Source organism: Callithrix jacchus, chromosome 7, assembly GCF_049354715.1.
Source record: "Callithrix jacchus isolate 240 chromosome 7, calJac240_pri, whole genome shotgun sequence".
Taxonomy (NCBI): domain Eukaryota; kingdom Metazoa; phylum Chordata; class Mammalia; order Primates; family Cebidae; genus Callithrix; species Callithrix jacchus.
This window is the reverse complement of record NC_133508.1, coordinates 46946756-46961007: the sequence shown is the minus strand read 5'-3', so window position 1 is coordinate 46961007 and position 14252 is coordinate 46946756. Positions and strand designations below refer to the sequence as shown.

General features: G+C 45.0%; 1 pseudogene; it reads right to left on the bottom strand.

Annotated features, from left to right (window-relative positions):
* Positions 1-5259: 5259 nt before the first annotated feature.
* Positions 5260-5716, bottom strand: LOC100385828 (large ribosomal subunit protein eL32 pseudogene; annotated as a pseudogene).
* Between the last annotated feature and the right edge of the window lie 8536 nt (positions 5717-14252).

Genomic DNA, 14252 nt, shown 5'->3' with positions numbered 1-14252 from the left:
ATCTCCCCTCAGTGACCTTTGTCACCTCTTCCCCCACCTCTTCTTGGAGTTCTCTTCACCTTCCCAACCCCAGCAAATGTGGCATGCGTTCAGAATCCAGTCTCCACGTTCCATACCGTTCCACACTGTTCCCTCTTACCTGGCCTGCCTCTACCCATATGCAGCCCACACCCTGCAGGATCACCTCCTTCTGCTCCCATAGCCTTCTAGGCAGGTCTTTGGGATGTCACCGTCTCTGCAGAGACCATAAGTTCCAGGGACCACTCTACCAGGCATTTCCCCCAGAGCCTGCCCAGCCCCTGGCACAGAGCCAGGCTGTATCCGAGGGTTAGCCCAGCATGCAGCTGATGCTTCGGCCTTGTTCATAGGAAAAGCTATAGCAGGGGAGGCTTTGGGGGAAAGGTGGACCACTTTCTGAAGGAAGCACATGGGTCTAGAAACAATTACTCAGCTGCTGGAGGAGAGTCCAGAATCCAGGTTCCACGAGGAAAAGGATTTGCCAGATGTGGTGGGGTCAGGACATTGTCACCAGCTAATAGCTGGCATTTCCTGAGCTCTTACCCTGTGCCAGGCCAGATATGAAGTTGCCCTTCTGTGGGCAGGACCCTGGAAACTGCAGGGGTCACAGGTCCATGGAGTCACCCTGCCTGTTGACAAGGCAAAGCTGGTGCTTCCTAGGGGAATGAAAGGCACTCCTACAGCAGGGCCCTAGTGTAACTGCCCAGTGCATTCACCCTGCTGGCCGCCTAGACAGAGCTGACTTACCAAGACAGGGGAATTGCAATAGAGAGAGAGTAATTCACACAGAGCCAGCTGTGCAGGAGACCAAAGTTTTATTAATACTAAAATCAGTCTCCCCGAGCATTCAGGGGTCAGAGTTTTGTTTTTGTTTTGTTTGTTGAGACAGAGTCTCACTCCATCACCAGGCTGGAGTGCAGTGGTGCGATCTCCACTCACTGCAACCTCTGCCTCCCAGATTCAAGCGATTCTTCTACCTCAGCCTCTCAAGTAGCTAGGACTACAGGCATGTGCCACCACTCCCAGCTAATTTTTGTAATTTTTTTTTTAGTAGAGACCGAGTTTCACCATGTTGGCCAGGATGGTCTCAATGTCTTGACCTTGTGATCTGCCTGCCTCAGCCTCCCAAAGTGCTGGGATTACAGCCATGAGCCACCATGCCCAGCCAGGGGATCAGAGTTTTTGAGGATAACTTGGTGTGTTGGGAGAGGCCAGTGAGTCAGGAGTGCTGATTGGCTGGGTCACAGATGAAATCACATGGAGCTGAAGCTGTCCTCCTGTGCTGAGTCAGTTCCTGGATGAGGACCTCAAGATCAGATGAGCCAGTTTATGGATCTGAGTTGTGCCAGCTGATTCATCAAGTGCAGGATCTGCAAAAATCTCAGGCACTGACTTTAGGCTTTATAATAGTGATGTTATGCCATGCCTAGGAGCAAACTGGGGAGCAGCCTCCAGCTGCATGACTGCTAAATCTTAATTTCTAATCTTTTGACTAACAAGGAGGTCTACCTTGAGAAAAGGGCTGTTACCGTCTTTCTCTAAACTATAAACTGTAAGTTCTTCCCCAGGTTAGTTCAGCCCATGCCCAGGAATAAACAAGAACAGCTTGGAGGTCAGAAGGAAGATGGAGTTGGTTAGGTCAGATCTCTTTCACTGCCTCAGTCATAATTTTGCAGTGGCAGTTTCACTAGCAGAGTCTCAGAGTAGGAGAGAGAAACACTGGGTATTTATTCTATTTTTTTTTTTCAAGACAGAGTCTTATGGAGTGCAGTGGCACCATCTCAGCTCACTGCAACCTCCACCTTCCGTGTTCAAGCAATTCTCCTGCCTCAGCCTCCCTAGTAGCTGGGATTACAAGCACATGCCACGACACCTGGTTAATTTTTGTATTTTTAGTAGAAGCAGGGTTTCACCATGTTGGCCAGGCTAGTCTCGAACTCCTGACCTTGTGATCTGCCTGCCTTGCCCTCCCAAAGTGCTGGAATTACAGGAGTGAGCCACCACGCCACACCCATATTTTTGAAATGAAAACACAGTTTCAGATGAGTCTTTCGGCATCTTTGGGATTAGCAAGTCATAATATAATCCTTTCAGATATATGAGCACAGCAAGATGAGGATTTGCTGATGGCGAGTTGAATAAGTTTTGAGTCTAACCTGTCATCGGATGCTTTCTACTGAAGAGCTGATTAATCTTTCCAGGAAGTTCCTGAAGTGAACCATAAAGTTATTTGCAGCATTTGTATTGCAGGGCAAGAATCTCCTGGGTATAGTGAAGTGATATTGATGAAGGCACTCTGTCTTTATCAAGTCATCTTACAGTAGACAAGCTGAGGGGATGGCTTTGATTTTCCAAGGAAAGGAGAAGCAGGTGGGTCCTGAAGACCAGGTTTCTGGATGATGAGGCTCTGGAAGGAGAGACACTGGCTTCCAACTATGGCTCCATTGTTTATTATACTTGATCTTAGCCACAAGGCTGAGAAGTGGACTCCATCGTTTATCCTTTATTTATTTATTTATTTTTGAGACAGAGTCTTACTCTGTTGCCCAGGCTGGAGTGCAATGGTGCGATCTTGGCTCACTGCAACCTCCACCTCCTGAGTTCAAGCTATTCTCCTGCCCTAGCCTTCCATGTAGCTGAGACTACAGGCACGTGCCACCTCATTCAGTTACTTTTTGTATTTTTAGTAAAGATGGGGTTTTGCTATGTTGGCCAGGTTGGTCTTAAACTCCTGACCTCAGGTGATCCACCTGCCTCGGCCTCCCAAAGTGCTAGGATTACGGGCATGAGCCACCGCACCCAGTACATCATTTATCCTTGTATTACTCTGAGAAAATGTTGACCTCATTCAGCCACAGGTTCGTCTAAAATGGGGTGATATTGAGGCTTAAATGAGATCCAATGCTTTCAAAACTGCCTTTGCAAAAATTATGACAGTGAGAGATTCTGACATCGTTGATTCTGTCTGGCTTCTAAACTCCAGGCTGTCCTTGGTCATTCCTGAACTGGGCCAAGCTAACTTTGGGATAAATTTAGTTTAGAGTTTAATCTTCAGAATTATCATAGCACTTCTCAAAACGAAACCACCTTTATAAAACTAATGAAGGCCCACAAAGTTAGGATTATGAGAGGGGCCTGAATTCTTCTAAGATGTGGGCATAGGTAAATGATGACCAGCCATTGTTCCAGAGGTCAGAAGATCTACAACTTCCCCAGTTACTCCTGTAAGTAACATCACTATCACAGAACCTAAGATTGGCTTTTTGAGATGTCATTTCAGACTTATATTTCTGATGAGGCTCTGGAAGGAGAGAGACTGGCTTCCAACTATGGCTCCATTGTTTATTATACTTGATCTTAGCCACAAGGCTGAGAAGTGGACTCCATCATTTATCCTTTGTTTATTTATTTATTTGAGACGGAGTCTTACTCTGTTGTCCAGGCTGGAGTGCAATGATGCGATCTCGGCTCCCTGCAACCTCCACCTCCTGGCTAACTCCACCTGGACTCATGACTCAACCCATCCTGTGTCCCCACCCAGAGGAAGACTCAACACTGTAAGAATTAAAAAAAGAAGAAAGAAATACTAAGTGTGGCTTGACAGTTAAGGACAGGTTTATCTTAGAGAAAACAAAACCGAGAGGGGATTCTGGCTGACTTAGGTCAGAGAGCCCTTCTCTCTTACAGACTAAGGATGTTTCAGGGTTTTGGAAAGTGGGGGAGCTTATCATAGTTTTGGAATGTTTCTATGTTTATTGCCGGGTTGGAACATCTCTGGTCAGAGGGGAGGCTATCTCGGGGTTGGCATGTTTCTGGTCGGAGACGGGTTTATCTTAGGTTTGGAATATTTCTGGTTATGCTGACATTAGCCATTAGGCTGATGTTTTGGGGCTGGATCTAGGCAGTTTTTAATCAAGGGGAACTTGGAATGGTGGTGTTTGTTCAAGATGGCGATGCTCCTGCTCTGTCAATCCAGTCCCTATAATTATAAGAAGGACAAGGGGCATCGTGTTCTTTCTGGCTACTTCCTGGTGAGGCCTGGTGGGGGGTTGTGCGGGTAGGGGAGGCGGGGTACAGAGAGTTCTTTGGTTTTGGATTGATTGTAGGAGTAATGCTGTTTGTAGATGTTTTTGGGTAATTGTCTGTAAGCTGACCATAATCCTGTTGGTTAAAAATCTGTGAAAAATGTTCATTAAGCCTGGTAAGAACGTTAGTCCTAGGCATATTATTAGGAAAGGGCCCAGGAATGGGATGGCCCATGTTAGGATTTTGTTTTTAAACCAAGAATGTATTTGGTTGTCTTGGTATTCTCTTAATTTTTTAGCTCTTAAGTTTTTTAGCAGCATCTCTTACTAAGGTCCATTGGTTGAGACAGAAGCAACATTCTTCACCCAATGAGAGGCAGAGGCCCCCTTTTTCAGCTGTTAGAAGATTTAATCCCCATCTATATTGGAGGACTACTTAGCCAAGGTGTCTAATTGGTCTTGGACTCTTACAGGGCTTTGGGCCATGTCTTCTAATGGATCCTGCAGTTTTGTTGAAAGAGCTTTAAAGTATATTAAGGACGTGGCTAACCCTCCTGCTCCCAACCCAATCCCAGAGGTTATACCTAAGGCGGCCATTAGAGAAATGACTTGGATGGCCCTCGTTTTTCTAACATACTGGATGGATGGGATGGGTAAAGGCTGACTAGGAGGAACTAGGCCAATGGAGGGAGAAAGATAAACTAGGATCCAGGTTCCAGTCCAGTTCATGGGGAGACAAAGATGTGTGTTGGTGCCACACAGAAAGAATAAGCCTTTGTCATAAATACAGGCAGAGACGTGGAAAGAAAATAAGTGAGTTAAAGATGGGCTTCCTTCCTTCCTTCCTTCCTTCCTTCCTCTCTCTCTCTCTTTTTCTTTCTTTCTTTTCTTTCCTCTTGCCCTATTGCCCAGGCTGGAGGGCAGCAGCACAATCTCAGCTCATTGCAACCTCTGCCTCCTGGGTTCAAGTGATTCTCCTGCCTCAGCCTCCTGAGTAGCTGGGATTACAGGCACCTGCCACCACGTCCAGCTTTTTTTTTTTTTTTTTTTTTGTATTTTTAGTAGAGATGGCATTTTACCATGTTGGCCAGGGTGGTCTCAAACATCTGTCCTCGTGATCCTCCCACCTCAACCCCCAAAGTGCTAGGATTACAGGTGTGAGCCACTGTGCCCAGCCTATAGTGTTATCTAAACACAGAACATGCACATGAACTGTCTACTGATTTTCTTCACTGCACAGCCTGGCACTGGCATTGGTGACGATGACGGCCAGCTGGGCAGCTCTTTCCACGATGGCTTTGTGGTTCTCGGAGGAAACATCGTGAGCAATCTCAGCACACCAAGGTTTGTTACACATCAGCAGCACTTCCAGCTCCTTCACGTTGCGGACCAGGAACTTCCGGAAGCCACTGGGCAGCACATGCTTTGTTTTTTTGTTGCTCCCATAACCAATGTTGGGCATCAAGATCTGGCCCTGGAACCTTCTACGAACCCTGTTGTATCTCTGGGTTTCTGCCAGTTACGATTAATTTTGACATATCGGTCAGACTGGTGCCTGATGAACTTCTCGATTCTCTTTTTTATGATCTTGGGCTTCACAGGAGGTCTGAGAGCGGCCATGATGCTGGGGAGGAGATGGGTGCCACCTCCGTAGGCAGCGCCGAGGAAGAGAGAAGCAAGATGGGGTGTGTTTTCTTTCCTGTGGTTCATTACTCCAGGTGGACAAGGAGGAGGCCAGGGACACACCTACTATAGTAGAAGCATAGGAAGAGTTATTTTTCACCCATTTAATGCGGTCAGATGTTGCACCATTGATAATGGGTCATGGAAAAAGGTGGGCACTAGGGGCAGCGCAGGGAGGTGGGAGGCACTGGTTAAGGGAGAGGCTGTAAAATGAGCGGGTTGCAGGAATGCTCTCTTGGCTTCAGGTGATACTTGGTAGTCAACCTGGTTAGTCTGATGGTCAGAGGGGTGTTTGACAATGACAATTGGCTGCACTGGTTAGATGTTAAGGACCCTACAGGGAAATTTTCCCCCAGAGTTTGAGAAGCGAAGTAAAGCTTGTTGTAAAAGGTGGGGTGTGTTTAGTTATGGGCCGTTCAGTGGGAGAGCCTTGGGGTTTAAGGCATTGTAGGGAGTTGTAATAGGTTTGAAATAATTTGTTGGCCTGATTGGCCCTGGAGTTGGGTAATTGCCAACCAGGGTGTCAGCTTTTTCCAAAAAGTAAGTTCCTTTTTGGAGTTTATAGATTAGGGTTATGTTTCCTGTGAAAAGGTCATGAAAGCCAGGCGCAGCAGCTCATGCCTGTAATCCCAGCACTTTGGGAGGCCAAGGCAGGCTGATCATGTGGTCAGGAGTTCGAGACCAGCCTAACCAACATGGTGAAATCCCATCTCTACTAAAAATACAAAAATTAGCTGGGCATGGTGGCACACACCTGTAATCCCAGCTACTCAGGAGGCTGAGGCAGGAGAATCACTTGAACATGGGAGGTGGAGATTGCAGTGAGCTGAGATCATGCCACTGCCCTCCAGCCGGGGTGACAGAGTGAGACTCCATCTCAAAAAAAAAAAAAAAAAAAGTCATGAAGGAGTGTGGGAAGGGCTGTATAAGCTGAGGAAGACATAATACATCCAGCATTCCAAAGCGAAAGGAAGTGTCAGCTTGCCGCAGGAGAGATTGTGTAAGGTTTATGGAGTATCCTAGTTTGAGAGCAGTGAGGAGTGGTTGTCTTGGCAAGGTTGATATCATTAGGGAATTTATACTAAAAGACACAAGTGTTGGAAACAGATGCTTGGCCCTGTAAAGAAAAATCAGCAGAGACGAAGGATATTTTAGCAAGGCAATTTTCCTTTCTGCAGAAAGGGTACACACACAAAAAGAGAAAAAAGTTCTTTGGGTAGGAGTAAAGTCCTGGAAAGCTCCTTGAAGCCATAGGTCCCATAGAATAGTGAGGAGCTGATCAGGACTTACAACGGGAGTTTCGGAAGGGCGGCACTGAAGGTCTGCAGTAAGGTTGGTTGGGAAGTGATGAAAGTTTGGAAGAGGAAGAGACACAAGTGGCTTATGTGGGTTTCTCCTCCTTTTCCTCCCAGATTCAGGTGAGGCGAAGGGAAGTGGGTCCTGAGGCAACACAAGAGAAGGCTGAAGGGTTTTAGATCTGGTTGTTTGGGTATGTAGTGAAGGGAAGTCTGTTTTCTTGTGAGAAGTGTAACGAATCCAGTTGGGGAGTCCCTGGAGCTTGGCTGCCATGGGTGTAGTAAGGACGCTCTGGTAAGGTCCCTTCCATCCAGATGTGAGGGGGGTTGGGGGTAGTACTGGGATCTTCAGAACCTGGTCTCCTGGCTGTAGGAAGGGATCAGAGGAGTTGGTGATGGGTTGTAGCAGGTATTTGCTAGCATATTGTCAAATGAAATGGCAGATCACATGCAGACGATGGTAAACCAGAGGGGTTGGGAGAGGTGGGGCTTGTCCCTGAGGTGGAGCAAAAGGGGCGAGTGGTCTCCTATACATGAGTTCAAAGGGGCTGAGCATTAGAGGTTTACACAGGAGCACCCGAATTTTTAGAAGGGCTAAAGGCTGGCCGGTTGTGGTGGCACAGGCCTGTAATCCCAGCACTTTGGGAGACTGAGGTGGGCAGATCACAAGGTCAGGAGATCAACACCATCCTGGCCAACATGGTGAAACCCCGTCTCTACTAAAAATACAAAAATTAGCTGGGCATGGTGGCACGTGTCTGTAGTCCCAGCTACTCGGGAGGCTGAGGCAGGAAAATTGCTTTGAACCAGGAGGCAGAGGTTGCAGTGAGCCGAAATCACATCACTGCACTCCAGCCTGGGTGACAGAGTGAGACTCCATCTCGAGAAAAAAAAAGATCTAAGGGCAAAAGTGTAACCCAGTCTGTCTGTGTTTGAAGTGAGTACCTGGTGAGAGTGGTTTTTTTTTTTTAATTTTTGTTTTTGAAGTTGGGGTTTCCGCATGTTAGCCAGGCTGGTCTAGAACTCCTGACCTGAGGTGATCCACCCACCTTGGCCTCCCAAAGTCCTAGCATTACAGGCATGAGCCACTGCGCCCGGCCTAAGAGAGTGTTTTTTTTAAATGCCATTCATTTTCTCAACCTTTCCTGAAGATTGAGGTCAATCAAGGATGTGTAGCTGCCAGCTGATTTGTAGGGCCTCTGCAAGTGTTTGAGTAATTTGAGAAATCAATTCAGGACCATCATCAAATTGAAAAGAAAGAGGCACACCGAACCTGGGGATGATTTCAATTATTAATTTGGAGGTGAAGCTCGTTTGTTGGTTGTGGGGAAGGCCTCAACCCATCCTGAAAAGGTATCAACCAGAACTAAAGGAAATCAAACTTTTTTTTTTTTTTTGAGTTGAAGTCTTGCTCTTGTTGCCCAGGCTGGAGTGCAATGCTTCGATCTTGGCTCAACACAACCTCCACCTCCCAGATTCAAGAGATTCTCCTGCCTCAACCTCCCGAGTAGCTGGGATTACAGGCATGCACCACCACACCTGGCTAATTTTGTATTTTTTTAGTAGAGACAGGGTTTCTCTATGTTGATCAGGTTGGTCTCGAACTCCCAACCTCAGGTGATCCACCCACCTTGGCCTCCCAAAGTGCTGGTATTTTACAGGCATAAGCACTATGCCCGGCCTGAAATCAAACCTTTTTACTGGGGCATATGGGTAAAATCAGTTTGCCAATCCTGTCCTGGAAGGTGTCTCCTGGCTTGGTGGGTTGGGAAAGAAGGTGGTTTAGTATTGGAGTGGGTGAAGCTTTTTGGCAAATAGAGCATCGATAGGAAATGGCTTTTAACTGTTCCCTAATATCTGGAGTTAAGTGTATATGGGAACTTAAGAAGTGCTGTAGGCGGGAGTGGCTGGTGTATGTCCCATAGGAGAGTTGTTCATTCAGGGTCAGGTAGGACTAATTTGTTTTGTATAAACCAGTCGGGGGTTTGAACTGGGCCCCTGCCAGGATTAGGTGTTGTCTTTGGTGTTCTGGACAAAAAGGGGATACGCTGTATGAGAGGAAGTAGATATTGGGAGCTGGGTGATTGGTGGAGGCATGTTTTCCCCAATAGTCAGCCTCACGTTTCCCTAAAGAAATATGGCTTTTGTCTGACTGATGTCTTTTCCGGAAGTACAGCTGCCTTTGAAAGGTGATAAATGACTTTTCCATTAATGATAGGGGTTCCTTCAGCCATGAGGCAGCCCTACTCACTCCAAATCTGGGCATTGGAATGAATAATGTTATAGGCATAGTTTGAATTGGTGTATATATTAATTTGTGTGTGTTTTTTGCTAGAGTTAGTGCTCTTTTTTTGTTTTTGTTTTAATTTACTTTATTTTTATTTATTTATTTATTTTAGCTTTGACCTAGTGCTCTTATTAGGGACACTAATTCTGCTTGATGGGAGGATGTGCCCAAAGGCAAGGGGGCAGCCTTTACGACTTCTCTAGATGGGAGAAAGTGGATATTATCATGATACCCTTCAACGGTGGCATACCCTGCTTGGAGGGGAGGGTTTTTTTTTAAATAGAGACAGGGTTTCACCATTTTGGCCAGGATGGTCTCGATCTCCTGACCTCGTGATCCACCCGCCTCGGCCTCCCAAAGTGCTGGGACTACAGGCGTGAGCCACTGCACCTGGCCATGGGGAGGGTTTTTTGATACACTTCCATCTACAAACCAATCTGGGGATCCTTTTATGGGAGTGGAAGTAAGGTGGTAAAACATGGTGAGATTAGATTAGATTAGAGCATGAGTGTTGGCCGGGGCTTTAAATCAGTGTGGAATATAAAAAGAGTGGCGGGATTGGCCAGGGACATCTATGAGGAGAGATAGAGGGTTGAATGTAGGGCTTGCATGCGAGAGGATGAGATGGAGGTGAGCGCCTTAGGGCTGAGCATATCTTGCAGACTGTGAGAAGAAAATACCTGAAGAAGTTCGGACAATGTGAGCTTTTGTGCCTCATTGTTGAAGCTGTGGCCAAACTTTTTAAGCAAAGGGGCCAGCTTTTATAAATGGGGTCTAGTTGTTTTAAAAAATATGCCACTGCTTGGAGGGAGTTTCCCATGCGTTGGCTAGTCATCCAAGGGCCTGACTATGAGAACTATAAATATGGATGAAAAGGTCTTAGGGGGTTTGGAAGGTGTATTGCCAGGGCCTGTCACAAGGTACTGTTTTGTTGTTCTTTTTTTGTTTTTTTGAGATGGAGTCTCACTCTGTCGCCCAGGCTGGAGTGCAGTGTCATGATCTCAGCTCACTGCAACCTCTGCCTCCCGGGTTCAAGCGATTCTCATGCTTCAGCCTCCCGAGTAGCTGGGATTATAGATGCCCACCATACATACAGCTAGTTTTTTTTGAATTTTTAGTAGAGATGGGGTTTCACCATGTTGGCCAGACTGGTCTTGAACTGCTGACCTCAGGTGATCCACCCACCTTAGCCTCCCAAAGTGCTGAGATTACAGGCCTGAGCCACTGTGGCTGGCCAGCAAGACATGTTTTAGGTGTAAGAAAGCATGATAAAGGTCTGGGGTGGGAGTGAGTAGTTGGTCAAGATTTCCTTTTGTGCTTTCCTGAAGGGGTTTAGTGATAAATGGCAACATTTGCTATCCATATTCAGAAATATCCTACTAATCGGAGGAAGGAGAGTTAAGTCCCTTTTTGTTTTAGGAAATGGGATTTGTTGAACACTTTGCTTTCATGCTGACAGAATTTCCTGGGTATTTGGAGTTATAATTAGTCCTAGGTATGAAACTTTTGGAGATGTTAATTGGGCCTTTCTTTTGAATACCCAGTACCCACATTCAGCCAAAAAAATTTAAAGTCTTGGTGGTGTGTTGAATACAATATTTTAGGGAGGGGCTGCAAAGGAGTAAATTATCCACATATTGAAGCAAAATGCTAGGTTGTAGAGGTGGTTTGGAGAGGTCTCATCGAAGAGCCTGACCGAAATAGTGCGGGCTCTCTCCAAACCCCTGGGAGGACAGTCCAGGTGAGTTGTTGGGAGCAGCCTGTGTCAGGATCAGTCCAAGTGAAAGCAAAAAGGTTTTGAGAGGAGGGATGTAAAGGGATAGTGCTAAAGGCATCTTTAAGGCTTAAGACAGAGAAATGGCTGGTGTTGGGAGGAATCTATGATAGGAGGGTGGAGGGGTTTGGGACAACAGGACAAACAGGAACCATAGTGGAGTTGATTTGTCACAAATCCTGAACCCATCTATAGGAGCCATTCAGTTTTTTAATTGAGAGAATAGGAGTATTGTTGGGAGATTGGATGGGCATTAAAATATTGGCAGCCAAAGTTGGGAGATGACGGGCTTGAGTCCCATAATCAGAATTGATAGAATATTGTGGGAACACTATATACTGCTTAGATTCTTCAGTGAAATTTGGATTGGAGAATAGTGGGTAGCTATGATGGGGAAGATAGTGTTCCATACTATGGAGTTTACGTGGCTGAGGAATTTGGGATTTAAGTCTCTTTGATGGTGAGTGTCTGAGGAGGGGTTCTGTCCTTGACATAATAATACATAAGGGTGGCTTTGCTGTAGGGCTGATAAATAAATGATTCCTCCTAGTGTGTATAGAATGTCCCTCTTAATAAAGGAGTGGGACAATGAGGAATGACCAAGAAAGAGTGAGTGAGGATGGCTCCCTGAAACGAGCAGTATAGTGGTGGTGTTTTGTATGGGGTTTCTTGTGTGCCCTTTGTTGGAAATAGATGTTAGAAATAGATGCTCGGTGCTGCAAAGAAAAATCAGCACTGAGACAAAGGACCTTTCAGCAATGCAATTTTTACTTCCGAGACTGCAGGAAGGTACTCTTGCTAGCTATCTTGCCATAAGAGTACAATGAACAAAGGAAAACAGACATATTTATCCCTTAAGCATTTGGATTTGTCCTTACTGCTGTGTCTGATCTCCATTGGCTGGAGCCAGACCTCACAATCTAGACTAAAGTCTGACTAGCTAACAACTTAAAACTTTTCTAAACAGGTAAAACCAATGGAAAGCTGGGACATGCCTGTGAGCACGTCCAGCACATATATCTTGGTTAAAGTACAAGGACATAGACTGTACTACGTGCCTATAAGTGTGACATGTCTAAACAGCTACATAGGATAGGGCCTAACAAAGTTGTTAACACACTTATTCTTTAACAAGAAAGGAAACTTTAAAAAGTAACTTTTCTACTTCCCACACCCTCATGCCAACAACAGAAATGGTTGAACGTTCTAATGGGCCTTGATATTCAGTCAATACCAATAGGCTTACCCCAGTATCCAAAAGAAAGGAAATAATCTCATTGGATACTGTCTGAATTACCCTGGATTCCATGGACTCACTCTATGTGGAGGTGAAGAATCCTGGACACCCTCAGTCCGCTGTGGTCAGCGCCAGCAGTGAAGAGATTTCCTCCTGTGATGGCAGGGGGGCTTCATTATGAGCTGCACCCAAATGGGGAAGGTTTCTTGTTGGGGGCAGTCCATTTTCCAAAGATCACAAGTTGGGCACTGGTTTGGTGGGTGGCAGGGGTTAGGACAAGCCTTGCCCAGTGTCCAGGTTTGCCACATCAGAAACAGACTTCCTGAGAGGTGGCAGAGTTTCCTTTCAGGTTATCAGGAGGCTTTTGTGACATTGACTTTTGGACAGCAGAGGCGAGCATCTGGCATTTTAAACAGACATGTTTATCTTTTTGAATTTTGTGTTCCTCATCTCTGTTGTTAAAGACATGGAAGGCTGCAATTAAGAGTTCCCACCGAGATGTCTGCAGATCCTCCTCTAATTTTTGTAATTTTTTTTCCAGATGTCTGGGCAAGATTGGGAAATAAACTGGAGGTCAAGAAAAGTTTGACCTTCTCTAGATTCTGGGTCCAAATTGGTATATTTTAGCATAACTTCAGTGAGGCGTGATAAGAAAAGGGCAGGATCCTCCTGGGGCTCTTGTGTAATTTGTCTAAGTTTTCATAGTTAGCTGCCTATGGGCATTTTTGTCCATGCCTGCAAGGAGACAGGTAATCATGTGATCTCTTCATCTGATGCCAGTGTCTCCCTGTTGTAAGTTCAGTTTGGGTTTCTTTAGTTTTTTTTTTTTTTTTTTTTTGGAGCTGGATGATTTTAATTGGATAAGAACAAAAAAGGCAGTGGGATGGTAATTTTTTGAGAGAGAGAGAAAAAGAGAAAGAGAAAGAAAAGAAATAAAGAAAGAGAGGAAGAGAAAGAGGGAGAGAGAACGGGAGTGTTGCTTTATTGCCCAGGCTAGAATGCAGTCTAAAAATGGGTATTGAAAACCTCTTTTATACCAATAATTGTGCTTAACAATGGAGACAGGAAGGAATAAGGGAGGAAAATAACAAACAAGCAGCCAATCAGTATTTCATTTAAACCTGTGAAATGCTATGCAATTACTGAGGAGTGATTTACTTCCAGTTATGTAGTCACTTTTAGAGTAAGTGTGATGTGATACTGATAAGAATGTATGTTTTGTGTATTTGGGGCGGAGAGTTCTATAAATATTTATTAAGTTTACTTGTTCCGGGTCTGAGTTCAAGTCCTGGATATCCTTGTTAATTTTCTGTCTCGTTGATCTGTCTAATATTGACAATGTGATGTGAAAGTCTCCCACTATTATTGTGTAGGAGTCTAAGTCTCTTTATAAGTCATTAAGAACTTGTCTTATGTATCTGGGTGCTCCTGTATTGGGTGTGTATATATTTAGGATCATTAGCTCTTCTTGTTGCATTGATCCTTTTACCATTATGTAATGTCTTTCTTTGCCTCTTTTGATCTTTGTTGCTTTAAAGTCGGTTTCATCAGAGGCAAGAATTGCAACTCCTGCTTTTTATTTATTTATTTATTTATTTTTGCTCTCCATTTGGTTGGTAAATCTTCCTCCATCTCTTTGTTTTGAGTCTTTGTGTATCCTTGCATTTGAGATGGGTCTGGATGCAGCATAATGATGGGTTTTGGCTTTTTATCCAATTTGCCTGTCTGTGTCTTTTGATTGGGGAATTTAGTCAATTTAAATTTAGGATTAATAATAATATATGTGAGTTTAATACTGCCATTTGACGCTAGCTGGCTGTTTTGCCCATTAGTTGATGTAAATTCTTCATTATGTTGATGCTCTTTACTTTTTGGTATATTTTTGGAAAGGCTGATACTGGTTGTTCCTTTCTGTGTGTAGTGCTTCTTTCAG